Source organism: Danio rerio, chromosome 17, assembly GCF_052040795.2.
Source record: "Danio rerio strain M-AB ecotype USA chromosome 17, GRCz13ab, whole genome shotgun sequence".
Taxonomy (NCBI): Eukaryota; Metazoa; Chordata; class Actinopteri; order Cypriniformes; family Danionidae; genus Danio; species Danio rerio.
Window position 1 is genome coordinate 56284340 of NC_141037.1, and position 13902 is coordinate 56298241.

Here is a 13902-nt window from a genome sequence, read left to right on the forward strand (position 1 = left end):
CAGCTAAGACCAGGCTGGAAATGGCTGGAAACCAGCCTGGAAATGGCCAAAACCCCTCTAAAACCAGCCTAGTCGACCAGCTAAAACCAGCCAACCAGCCTAGGCTGGTTTATGCTGGATTTTTCAGCAGGGGTGTCTAACTGGAATCCATTGGAAAAGAATGATGGGTTCCCCACAATTGAATTGAATCAAAAAGGAATGCAGTTATGTTAAATTAAGTAGATAAATTTAACAAAACAAGTTGGTTGGACTAAGTCCAAACTCGGTCCAGGAGGTCAGGGGTCCATTCTTCATACGTGGATTATTCCATTAGCTGGATTTGGTTATTGACAAACCTGGGTATTTTCAAAACGGCTGTTTGTCCACATAAAAGGGCAGTATCTGGTGATTGAAACCAAAGCTTTCTGGAAACTCCGGCAAGGGTAAATATATTCAGAAACTCCAGGTACAGTGTGTTCATGTGCAGGGGCGGACTGGGACTAAAAATCAGCCCTGGCATTGTAGCCACACCAGCCCACATTACCACATCGACACAGCCCCACCCAAGGACACGCACATTCACTACTTAAATTTGTGTACAGATGGTAAAATGATATAAGCAGTACTTATTTAAGAGATATTTAAACATTTAATGTATGTGACTGAAACAAAAACAACCCATTTATATACGCAATCATGTCATTCATTTTCTTTTCGGCTTAGTCCCTTTATTAATCTGGGAATCGCCAATTTATCCAGCATATGTTTTATACAGTGGATGCCCTTAAAGCTGCTACCCATTACTGGGTTACCCAATTCCCAATTGGCCTACCCAATTCACCTATAGCATGTGTTTGGACTTGTGAAGGAAACCAGAAGGAAATCCACACGAACATTCAAACTCCACACAGAAACACCAACTGACCCAGATGAGGCTCAAACCAGCGACTTTCTTGCTGTGAGGCGACAGCACTACCTACTGCGCCACTGCACTGCCCCCTTTCGAGACTAGTTCAGTTAATTTTATGTAACTGGCAATGTCTGACTTGACTGCCTTTCCCTTTTTATGGTCCATCTATGACTATTAGCTTGCGTTGCACTCACTGTTTGTTTGACATTCTTGCCAAATTTTGATTATGTCTGCGTAACCTCAGATTGGGTCGGCCCATCTCGAAACCAGCCGGTTGTTGCTGATTGGGCCAATGCTTAACATTTACTATTATTCTTACTATTATCACTATCGTCATCATACTATTCACATCTCGCACGAGATAAAAGCTGCCTACATTGAAAAAAATAATACATATGAAAAAAATAATAATATTTAAAATAGCTGACTGGCCCACATTTAAAAAATGGTCCGGCCCTTCTGGCATTTGCCAGAATTGCCAGATGGCCAGTCCGCCCCTGTTCATGTGGATACTACAATCAGAGTTTTCGCGTCATGACGTCAGCATGCAAGCTGATTTCTCTTGTCTTTTTTTTTTTTCTGGCTTTTCACCTTTATTGGATAGGACAGTAGAGAGAATTGACAGGAAAGCATGAGAAGCAGAGAGGGGGATGGATCGGCATTGGACCGTAGGTGGTAATCGAACAGAGTGCATGTGTCAATGCACTAACCACTACACCACTGGCACCAACCTGATTTATCTTTTCTAATTGGCCAGCACAACTGGGGGCACACTAAACTTAGAAGATACAAATGAGGCAAATCCCACTAGTTAATGGCAATCGCATTGTGTATTCCATGTCGTTCGCACCATGGGACGGTAATACGCCGCTTTTTTCTCACTTTTGCATTAACCTGTAGGCAATTTACTCTCAAGAAATATTTAATTTCCCATCAACCAGCATACAAACTTCCCAAATTTAATGAAGAGAAGATTTTTTTCAACACATTTTTAAACAGAATAGTTTTAATAACTACTTTCTAATAGCTCATTTCTCTTGTGTTTGCCATGATGACAGTAAATTATATTTCAATGGCATTTTTGCAAGATGCCAGTATTCAGATATTCAAATGCGTTTAAACTGGGTTAATTAGGTTAAAGTTCAATTAAGTACCCAGCAGGCACCTTGATGTGAAAATGACATTAAAAACAAATCAAAAATCAAAAAGTGTAAAAATTTTATTTGGAATTTAAGCTTTCAGATGAATAAAACTTTTCCTATATTGTGTTTTTGTGGCATTACTTTGATGGTCAAAAAGTGCATCAGTGTGTGAATGCCAAATGTTTTGCCTTTTTTTTTTCCTTACATGCTTTTTGTCGTAATGCTTGATGTCAATTTGATGCTGTTCCAGACAAACTGAAAGAGAAAAGCCTTTCCACAGAACAAAAAACATAATAGGAAGTACTATCAAACATTTCCTTGCTCTGTTAAACGTCAATTCACTCATTCATTTTTCTTTAGCTTTGTCCCTTATTCATCAGGGGTCGCCAAAGCAGATTGAACTGCCAACTATTCCAGCATATGCCCTTCCAACTGCAACCCAGTATTCGGAAACATCCATTCAATAGTTCACACTTAGCTGATTGATTATAAACCTTGTTTGTCATGCTGTCCCGAAAGAGAGCCCTGAGCTCATAAGATCCTCGAGCCCGGGGCTCCCTCCTCTTTGCAGGGTGAGAGGGGAGTTTGAGCTCAGGTAGATCTCGAGAACTCCCCTGCTGTAGCAGCTAATGAACAGATAGTGATTCCTCTTATATCTTATAAGATAACTACTTACTAGGAGCATGTCTTTGGTGCTGATTAGTCATTTAACTTAAGTTGCATGTTTTTGGACGATGGGAGGAAACCGGAGAATCCAGGGGAAACCCACGCGAGCATGGGGAGAATGTGTAAACTCCACACAGAAACGTCGTCTGGCTTGGTAAGAATTAGAACCAGTGACCTTCTTGCTGTGAGGCAACAGTTCTAACCACTGGGCCACCGTGCCATCCATCTAGGAAAGGAGGAGGAGTAGGGGTGGAAGGGGGGATTCTTCAAAGCGAAGACGGCTGTTATATGGAGCTTGGGGTATTTATAGTGGCTTAGGAGTCGTCTGATTGGTGAATCCTAAATTGACAACCCCGGCTCATTGTGGAAACGTAGCCCCGTGGACGTTTCTGTGGACCGCGAGATACGTCCCGGGAGGTACGTATTCGAGCGTTTTTTGTTTTTCGTGGATCCGCGAGAGGCCGCTGTGCGCGCTTTTTCGCGCCTCGGGCGCCTCTCGGGAGTGCGAACCGTTCGCGCCCGCGCCGTTCTCCCGCGAAAAGCTGCCGGATCGGCCAACCTCCTCTTCCTCCTCCTCCTCCTTCTTCCCTAAACCCAAGCGACGGTTCGCAAAAGCCGTCCAGAAAAAAAAAAAGCAAAAGCCCTCGTCTTCGATTTCGACCGCGTTTTCGGATCCCGCCGCGTTCTCGCCCTTATTTTTCGGATTCTGTTTTTCGTCTTACCTGATTTCCGGAATCGCGGTTCCCCGGACTCGATCCCGGTCATCGTCCACCGCGGCCGGCTCATCCTCCTCCTCCGGGGCCTCCGCTCCGCCGACGCAATGCTGTGAGCTAAGCGGACAAACTGGTTGCATCGAGATAGCCCTCCACTCGGAGGCGAGCCGAGCGCGAAGAGGAGTAGCGGAGCGGCGCCACACCGCCCCGCAGCGTTCGCTTGAAAAAAACTAAACGCGTCTGTACGTACCTCCGGCCACGTAAATCGCGGTCTCCACCAACGTCCGCAGGGCTACGTTTCCAGAATGAGCTTGGGTTGTAAATTGAATAATGTGGGACCAGCTGTGAGCAATGAAGCTCATGTGTTTGGACTGTGGGGGAAACCCGAGCACCCAGAGGAAGTCCACACAAACAAGGAGAGAACATGCAAACTCCACACAGAAACGCCAACTGACCCAGCCGGGACTCAAACCTTCTTGCTGTGAGATGACAGTGCTAACCACTGAGCCATCCATATATTAGGAAATATTTGAAAAAGAATGACAATTTCTAATCATATTGTCTTAAACTGAAGACAGGGGAGCAATAAGATGCTTGAAGACAAGCAAGCGTATTTGTCAAGAGACAAATCAAACTGACTCTGAGCTTAAATAATAGATGACGTCTTGTTCCAACTGCAACCTTGCAGACTAGCTGACGACAAGTAGCTTTGGAAACCTAGTCGTGTGCTGATCTACAATGCAAATTTACAGAAACATGACACTGACTCGATGACTTGTTTATAAAACTCTAAAAAAAAATAGCTTAAAATTCAGGAATTCACTTAAGCACACTGTTTAAAGAAGCACATATTCACCTTAAAGATCAAAGACCCTGTTTTAAAAAGAAAAAAGTGTCTCAGTCCATTCACGTCTCCACCATAACAGTTGTCTACATCTGCGTTGGACTGCCACATAATAATAAGTTCTGCTTACATGATGCAAACGATAAAATGTGCATGAAGCAAAACACCTGCATTGTGTCTCCTCCATCAACAATGCTTTTGCGAACAGTGTATAATACAAGTTCTTTTGAAAAGTCCGGCTAAAGTAATCAGCTCATGAATAACACATGCTGTTTGTAAGGTATACGTTTAAGGTCTAAAGTTGCCTGTATCCAGTGAAATGGCTTCAATTATTAACTGGTGCCAATCAGTGTCGAATGCGTCATCCTCAATGAGGTCGCATCATTTCTATTATCATGACATGCATGGTTTGTTAGCTGATAAAAGGCCATATATTAAATAAACTAAGCTGTATGAGGTGTTTTTGTGTTTACAGTATTCATATAAGACCTGCACTTTTATTTTTAAATGTATTTTTGACTTTTTTGTATTAAATATATTTTAAAATTCTTGGAGCCAGTGTAATATGGTTGGCATTTCGTCTTTATTAGAGGTTTGAAATGAACTGTATTGTGCTTTTTTCTGTATTAAGGGATGACAGAATTGCTAAAAGCCTCATACTTTTGCACAAATCTATCTAGCTTAAAGATTTAGAACAAATGCCTGGTTATTGCTTTTGGGTTATGTGGAAAAAATTATTATTATTTTTTTTTACTTTTGTGTCTTTATTTTTTATCAGAAAAATATTTAGACTAACAACAGATTAATCAATCTTTCTCCTATGTATGAGATCACATATTGACCAGACACACTTCCTCTTTTTTACTGTGCTGCATACTTTTTTTAAGGAACATGCTGACAAGATGGAAATAGCAGAATAAGTTTGGGGGGCCCTATCAAACACCCGGCGCAGTGTGGCGCAAGGCGCGGCGCAATACTTGTTTGCTAGTTTCAGCTTGGCGCAAGAGTCGTTTTGAGGCGTTGCGCTACGCTGTTTAAATAGCAAATGCATTAGCGCTCATTTGTGCACCCATAGGCGTTCTGGTCTAAAAGGGAAGGCGCTCTGAGGCGGACCGCTGGCGCGTTGCTATTTTGAGAAACTAAAATATATTTTTCAATAGACCAAAACTAACCCGGTCTAAACTCCAGCGCAGAGTTGCGCCTCGCTTACACACTGCTTAATACACACAAGAGAGCAATAGGCAAATATCTTTACATATGAAAAAAATGTAAATATTAAGGATATATATAGGATATAATAAGAATAGATATAGAATATAAATATAAAGGATTAAAATATTACAAAACATATTAATTTCTAGCCTACATAAATATGAAAAATCACTGCTTTTATGTCTTCTTCATCTCGGGGGGCTTTTTCAGTTCATTCATAACAATTTGCTTTTGTATAATGTTATTATTATTAGCAGTATTATTTATTATATCCATATTTATATTTGTTTTATTAAAAACAAGCTTAGATTTGTCCACCTGTCAGGTTTTAGACCATATGGGGCACAGCATGTGTTTTAGGATATAACTCAGGTTTTTGAGCACACTTCGTTATTATTGTTCATTTATTCGTTTGCTGGAAATTAGAACTGAATTTAGAAATAGTTTTGAAACAATATTTGCGCTTAACAAACGCAATTAATTATTTATAGACTAATTGATGTCTGTGTGTAAAGGTTTCCCTATCCAAGAGCGAAAGTGAAAGTGATCCATTATCTCTCATTCTCACGCAGTAGATGCTCTGTTTAACAGTTTTCTGTAAAAAAAAAACTGTGAACTGTTTGCTAGTGAAATGCTCAGTTTTTCCACTTAGACTTACTTCACGTCCTATAAATAGCAAATGTGCTTATGGCGCAATGCAGCTGGCTCTTAAAGGAAATGGGAGATGAGACTCTGATTGGTTTATTCTCAAAACACACCTATAACTCATTAAGAAAATAAACTCAACCCTTTTAGACTATGCGCCACGGCGCAAAGCGGATTTTTCCATCCGTAAATTAGCAAAAATGCATTCTGACACGCCCTGAAAGCGTTTGCGCCCTGCGTTTTGCGTTCTGCGCATGGACCATCAAATTAGAGCCCAAAGTCTAGACATGTCACAAGTTGTCATGATGCTTGTAGAAGTTGTGAAATACATTGAAGATGCACGTAATTGTTCAGTTCTGGTATGCAGAGAAGGGTTGCAGAAAGAGGAAGTATGTCTGTGGTACAGGAGCCAAAGGACTGTAGACTGATAAGTGACGTTAAACCAAAACTCCACCTGTTCATATCAGTTGTGTATATATGCTGGAGTCAGGGAAATGTATGTGAGTTGCGAACCTCTTGAATGTAATTCTTGTATTGCATTGGGGTAACGTAACCCAGAGCTCTGTCATCGAATTATTCATTTGTATCTAATAAATTACTATTATTTTTGGCATTGAAGAAAACCCTCTCCTGGCCTTTTCTTAATGAACACGCATGGAACTGGCTTGATTTTCCAACAGTTAACTGTACCTTCATTCATTCATTTTTCTTCGGCTTAGTCTCTTTAATTTATCAGGGGCCGCCACAGCAGAATGAACCACCAGTCTTGTTGTAGATCCCAGTTGTAAAAGCAACAAATAAAAAAGTGGCAGAAGATAAATCATCTGTTGAACTGCATCCCAATCATCCCAAGATTCTCACAGATATCAGTCAAGTTTGGTGAAGAAAAAAATCATGGCTCGAGGTTACATTAAGTTTGGGGGGGTACGAGAGATCTGCAGAGTGGATGATCAAAATCAACAGTCTGAGGTATCACGACATCTGTGCTGCCCATTACATTACAAACCACAGGAGAGGGACAATTCTACAGCAGGAGAGCGCTCCTTCTCATACTTCAGCCTCCACATCAAAGCTCCTGAAAGCAAAGAAGGTCAAGCTGCTCCAGGATTGGCCAGCCCAGTCACCAGACATAAACATTATTGAGCATGTCTGGGGGAAGATGAAGAAGGAGGCATTGTAGATGAACCCAAAGAATCTTGATGAACTTTCTTTGCCATTCCAGATGACTTTATCAATAAGTGATTTGAGTAATTGCAGAGATTGCAGTCATTCTTTATCCACTGCAGCATGACTTTATATTCTGTACTCTACATTATTTCTGCTAAATGACAAGACTTTTGTCTGAGCAAAGTCAGACCTTACTGTCCTAATTAAACCATTAAAAATCAAGGCATGATCAGCGTAAACTAGAGGCCTTTGCCTTTCATTTAAGCCACTTCTGATACCAAATGATCAACTAGAAGTCAAGTTATTATTTTTATATTACTCCTAAAACTTGGATAGGCGACAAGACTTTTGTCAGGTAGTGTAATATTCAGGTCTGGACTCTGTGTGAACTTTGTTTCATCAGCTGTTTTCTCCCCAGATATGATTAGCAGTGTGTTTAGGATCATTGTCATGCTAAAAAATAAAACTATTAAAAAATTAGGTGCTTTCTAGTCTGAATGCAAGGTTTATTATGAAGAGAATGGTGAGGCGAGCAACAGTCAACACAAGAGCAAACATATATATATGGTCAATCCAGAGTTGTGGTCGATAGACAGGCAGGTGGTCAGTACAGGCAAGCAGCAGCCAACGCAAATAAACAAATAAGGCGAGGGTCAAAAACACGGCAAGAAAAACGCGTCGTCATGCTCATAAACAGTATAACAAGACTCAGCACAGATGTGTGTGTGTGTGCGTGCTGTATTTAAAGTTCTAGTAATCAGTCTTTGACAATCCTCCAAACTGTGTGTTTGCAATCAGTCAGGATCAGGAACTGGTGTGAGTGTGTGTGGTGCATGACTGGAACTTGTTGTCCATATATTGGCGGATTTGTAGTTCTATGCGATCTATGTGATCTGTAAGGATTAGATCACTGGTGATTGTGACAGTTTGTGTTGGGCCAACATGAAGGAATTCTGTTAACTTGAACGTATTAGTTTTTTAAAAAATTGAAGTGGACTAAACAAAAAACAATTAAGTGGTCCCAAAACAAACTCAAAGAATTGTGTTGTTTCAACTCATTCTAAATAAATAGCTTGAACAACCAGAAATGGTCCTTTTTGAGTGACTATGATCACATTCAAATGCTAAATATGTGCTTTATTTAGTGTTTAGTGTTACCAGTCTGAGTTTAAACACCATTTAACCTGACATTTTACTTAAAAGTTTACCTCAGATATTAAAAATAAAATACCTAGCGAACATAGTTTGAACATGAAGGCAAGAACTTTGCAAACCAACAACTTTAGGGAACTGAAACGACATGAGGGACAGTAATTAATACCAGAATTTTACTTTTTTGAGTGAACTAACCCTGAAACAAACTCAGATGAAGAGCGATGTTATAATTATGATTTTGCAAATAGTACAGATTATTTGCTTCCAAAAAATAAGGTTACAGAATAGAGGTTACAGTAAATATAAATGAGCGTGTAACTTAGTCTACAGACTGACACCTTTCACAATGTCATCCAGGGCGAACCAGAGCCAACCTGATAGCAGGCTGCAATCTTATCCGCTCTCTCTCTCCTGAAAGGCCTTTCTTGGCTCTGGACTTATTATCCTAATCTCTTTGTGCTCCAGTGCCTCGGCGGCTGTACCATCTGACTGTGGTGTAGTGTATCGCACTAATCTATTCCTCTGGTGTTTTTACATGCTATTGGTCTGCTGTGGCCTGTGGCAGAGCTGGGTCGAAGCCAGTATAACACATCTGAATGAATGATAACGACGTATTATTTAGCTATTTTAGATTTAAATAATTAGACACTTTGCATCTGTCATCAATGTAACTAAATGTGTTATTTAGTTATTTCTTAAAGAAAGTGATGTGAAATATGTTGCTTTTTGCATTTTTAAAAAAAAAAAGTAGGATTAAAATGGTAATTTCCAACGCAATCTGACGGGAATTCGTAATATTTTCATTTAGTGGCTAATTTGTATGAATTCGTACGATTTAATTCGTACATTGTAGTACGATTTGCTTATCCCCCAATGACGGTTGGGTTTAGGGGTGGGGTTAGGTGCCACGCCTCCTTTTTAAAATCGTACAATTTCGTACGACTAAACTTGTACGAATTAGCCACTAAACTGGCAAAACATTTTAGTACAATTTGCTCTTCCCCCAATGATGGTTAGGTTTAGGGGTGGGGTTAGGTGCCACGCCTCCTTTTTAAAATCTTACAATTTCATACGACTGAACTCGTACGAATTAGCCACTAAACTGGCAAAGCGTAAAATACTTACGTTTTCTCCTGAGATCAGGCTGTAATTTCTAACTTTTTCCCCAAAACTATTTAAGACACACGCAATGTTTTTTCGATGTATAATCTGCTGGACGAGCTGTGCTTCAGATGACTCTATGGCACGTGGCAACTTGAAGCGGCATTGAGCACCGCTTAGGGTTTCAGATGCTGATGGTTTCCTTGCTACTTCACTCACCGTCTGTTGCTGCTGGCAGGAGCTGTACCGGTTCACTCATCAAATCTTGAGTAGACGGTTCATTTTCAAAACTGCAGTACCTGCTCCTGCTGTTGATGGATTTTGTGAATCTAATGAACGAGAGATGGATATAGTGCCAAAAATATAGATAAGCAGACGACAATACCAGTCTACTTTAATCTAATGCAGATACTTTAATCTAATACTTTCCAAAAGTTTGCTTTAAAAAATATATGAGGACCGGCATGGCAATTAATAATATATTCAGTCTGACACTATACAGAAACAAATTACCATACAGAAACAAAAAATATACAGAAATGTCTATCATTTCAAGAGTTAATCTTAAATAGAGTGACACAAATGGCCCTAGTGAAAATCCTGCTGTCCTGTTAAATGAACTGTTCAATGTATTGTTTTCAGTCATGTGATATGTATAGATCAAGTCCCAGCTTTGCCAGTGAGCATTCCTGTGTGGAGTTTGCATGTTCTCCCTGTGTTGGCGTTGGTTTCCTCCGGGTGCTCTGATTTCCCCCACAGTCTAAAGACATGCGCTTTAGGTGAACTGAATAAACTAAATTGGCTGTAGTGAAAGAGTGTGTATGGGTGTTTCCCAATACTGGAACCTTTGAAATAGGACCTAAGCCGAAAGAAAATGAATGAATGAATGAATGACCTGTGTGGAGACCTGGCGGGCAAAAACTATTGGTCGGTCGTAACTAGAGCTACACTGGGATCTCCTTAGAAACAAAACACAGACCAGCCATATTACCATCTGCTTTTTCTGTCTACTATGAGTATTTGGATGACATATCAACAGAATAAAACAGAGACATGACAAACTGTCAATTGTGATACATATTCTGCATCCGTGCAGCTGTTTTTCAGTGATTTAAAACCATCATGTCCCTGTCAGAGCTGTCAGAGCTACAATTGTAGATGTTTACATTTATCTTGTGGATATTCCTCAGCGATTTAATCATTGGTGTGGGTGTCATTGCGTGTGAGTGCCAATTTTTGCAGGGAACATGCGAGCTAGTTTTACACAATTCAGCACGAGTTTTATTACAAATGTGACCCTGGATAACAAAACCGGACATGACTTGATGTATTATCTTTAATTTGAATGAATAAGCAACAATCAAACAAACAAACAAAAATTAGTTTTTATATATATTTGGCAGGAAATTTACAAAACATTTTAATGAAACACATGATTTTTGCTCAATATTATAATGATTTTGAGCAAAAAAAGTGAATTATTTTGACCAATGTACTGTATTTTTACCTATTGGCAAAATATTCCTGTGCAACAAAAGAAAGTTTTGTGGTCCGGGGTCACAAATACATGTTCAAAGTCATTTAAAACAATTAACACGAACAAGAAAATATACGATCAAGTTCTGCTCACTTTAACCTCACTACATCCTATAACTTTCAGGTTTTATCAGGTCCGTTTGGGAAATGCACATATATTTTAAAGAGGACCTATTATGCCCCATTTTACGATATGTGAAATATTGTTTAATAGGTCCCCTTTAAATTACCCAAGACCTGAAACCACTTATACTGAACTCCAGCCATGTCTGACCTAGTGGAACAAAGTGGACCTGTGAAGATCTCTACAGTACACTAAAGCATACGTAATGATAGAACTTGATAAAATGGTTTCAGATAACATGATATTTTGGTGTGGATTAAATAATGCATAGGCCTGTCTCAGTGAGTCTTGAAACGTTTAAGTTTTTGTTACTTCTTTACAGAACATTGTCAGACATTTTATTTATTTATTTGTTTTTATTTAAGTTTTTATTGCAGAGAGATACAATTCACAGCATCGATAGACATACAGTTGAAGTCAGAATTATTAGCCCCCTTTCGATTTTTATTTTCTTTTTTAAATATTTCCCAAATGATGTTTAACAGAGCAAGAAAATTTTCACAGTATGTCTGATAATATTTTTTCTTCTGGAGAAAGTCTTATTTGTTTTATTTCGGCTAGAATAAAAGCAGTTATTAATTTTTTAAAAAACATTTTTGGGACATTATTAGCCCCTTTAAGCTAATTTTTTTTTTTCGATAATCTACAGAACAAACCATCGTTATACAATAACTTGCCTAATTACCCTAACCTGCTTAGTTCACCTTATTAACCTAGTTAAGCCTTTTAATGTCACTTTAAGCTGTATAGAAGTGTCTTGAAGAATAGAGCATACGCTCCATGTTACGGGCTGATCTGGGTAAGCAGAATTGCCCGTAACATGAAGCTTATGCTCTATGTTATGTAAAATAAGAAGTCAGGTATGCATCTTTTCATCTTGGAATTATCCTTAAAAATTTGATGTTTTGTATTGATCGTTTATGAATTGACTGATTGAATTGGCATAATACATTTACCTGACTAATAAATTGTTAAGTTTGAACATATTTTGCTCACTCTGTAATTGTTAGTTCTAGTAGATTACGCTGTATCCTTGTTTCCGCACGTCTTGCATCAGGTCAGTAGACGGACTAAAATCCAGTTGAGATGGAGCATTGGGCACATTAATTGTGTTTTAGGGATCCGGCTGACTCTTGATATTGATTCAAGTGTACTTAGTTGGAAAGGGCGTTAACTTCCGTCTAGGACAACAAGGTGTTGCACGGCTAACCTACATTGGGTACTCGACCTTTGTTTGAAGGTAATATTATTCTAAATTAAGTTCATATGGGAAACCATGGGCTTGGTGAAAACCAAAGTTACTATAGAGTCCAGTAGTCGGGTACATTTATATTAATGCCCTAACCTCTAATTAGAAATGATATTGTCTTAACTCAAGGGTGTACACCTAAGCGGGACTAACTAAAAGTATTTTAGAACGAGCGCGCTGGTAGCGGCCATCTAAAGTATTAGTCAATTACCTCTGTTTAATATTCAAGACTGACCAGAGTGTGACCGTGAGGGACGACTTCGGCCGAGGCGATTTCTCTGAGCGACATGAGCACCCGAATGAACGGATGTGATAGTTACTAGTGAAGACAAAAGGTTCAAAAATTTATCTAAATTACATATTGATATAATCTTCTTAATGTTTTATAATTGGAGCCAGATAAACGATATAATGAGGATAAATATATTAATATTCTAAACCACCTCATACTAAAATTGGAGTCAGATATGAGTTAAGTTTAATATAAATCAACATTGTGCACTGGAAAGACCGAACATGCAGTGAACCTTCATCCACCAGTGGACACCGGCATTGGGCCAACTGGGTGGACCTTACACTATATACAGAAAAAAAGAGAATAAAAAAAATAAATAAGGTGGGGGGGGGGGGGGGGGTAAATTAGTCTTAAAAATTCTACATAAGAAAAACATTTGGTTGAATGGGAGTAATGTATTCAATCCATTTAAACCACAAGTCGACAAATATATCTGTTTGGTTGTGTACATTGTATGTTATTTTTCAAAACATCTATCAAATCTTGTATTTGTGGTGGACTAGGTTTATACCAGCATCTAGTGATGGCTTTTTTACTTGAAGCAAGGATAATTCTATATATATATATATTTGTTTTTTTCTGTCCAAGGAGTCCATTGACAGCATGTCTAGGTAAAGTACCTCAAAGCTAAAATCAACTGAAAAATGTAAGATATATTCTAAAGTACCATGTATCTCTTTCCAAAAACCTCTAATATTAGGGCATCCCCAAAATATGTGGAAATGGTAAGCATCCTGCGAAGCACAATGCCTCCAAAAATTTGAGTTTCCATGAAATGACATTTTCTGTTTTGGAGTAAGGAAAAAAACAAACAAACAAAAAAATTCCCAGCAAAATTCTCTCCAATATGAAGAACGTGAAGTAGCTCATTGTAATTTACATATAATTAGCCAATCCTCATTTGAGATGATAAAGCCACTTTCTTTCTCCCATCTTTCTTTAATGTACAGAGATGAATCCCCTTGTAGGTCCATCAGTGATTTATATAACTTATTATTAATTTAATATTTAATATTAATTTATTACCAGCTTGACCAGCCAGGTTTAAGCTGGACACCGCTGGTCTTGGCTGGTTAGGCTGGTCAAGCTGGTTTTAGCTGGTCATCTCCCAGCCTGACCAGCTTAGACCAGGCTGGAAATTGCTTTAATTCAGCCTGGAATGGC

At 39.0% G+C, this 13902-nt stretch overlaps 2 protein-coding genes across 2 annotated transcripts in view; both read left to right on the forward strand.

Annotated features, from left to right (window-relative positions):
- galnt16 (UDP-N-acetyl-alpha-D-galactosamine:polypeptide N-acetylgalactosaminyltransferase 16) overlaps positions 1–13902 on the forward strand; it is a 375091-nt gene that overhangs the window by 245269 nt on the left and 115920 nt on the right. The gene's annotated exons all lie outside the window — the stretch shown is intronic.
- The window catches only part of zc2hc1c (zinc finger, C2HC-type containing 1C), an 835825-nt gene that overhangs the window by 124081 nt on the left and 697842 nt on the right, over positions 1–13902 (forward strand). The gene's annotated exons all lie outside the window — the stretch shown is intronic.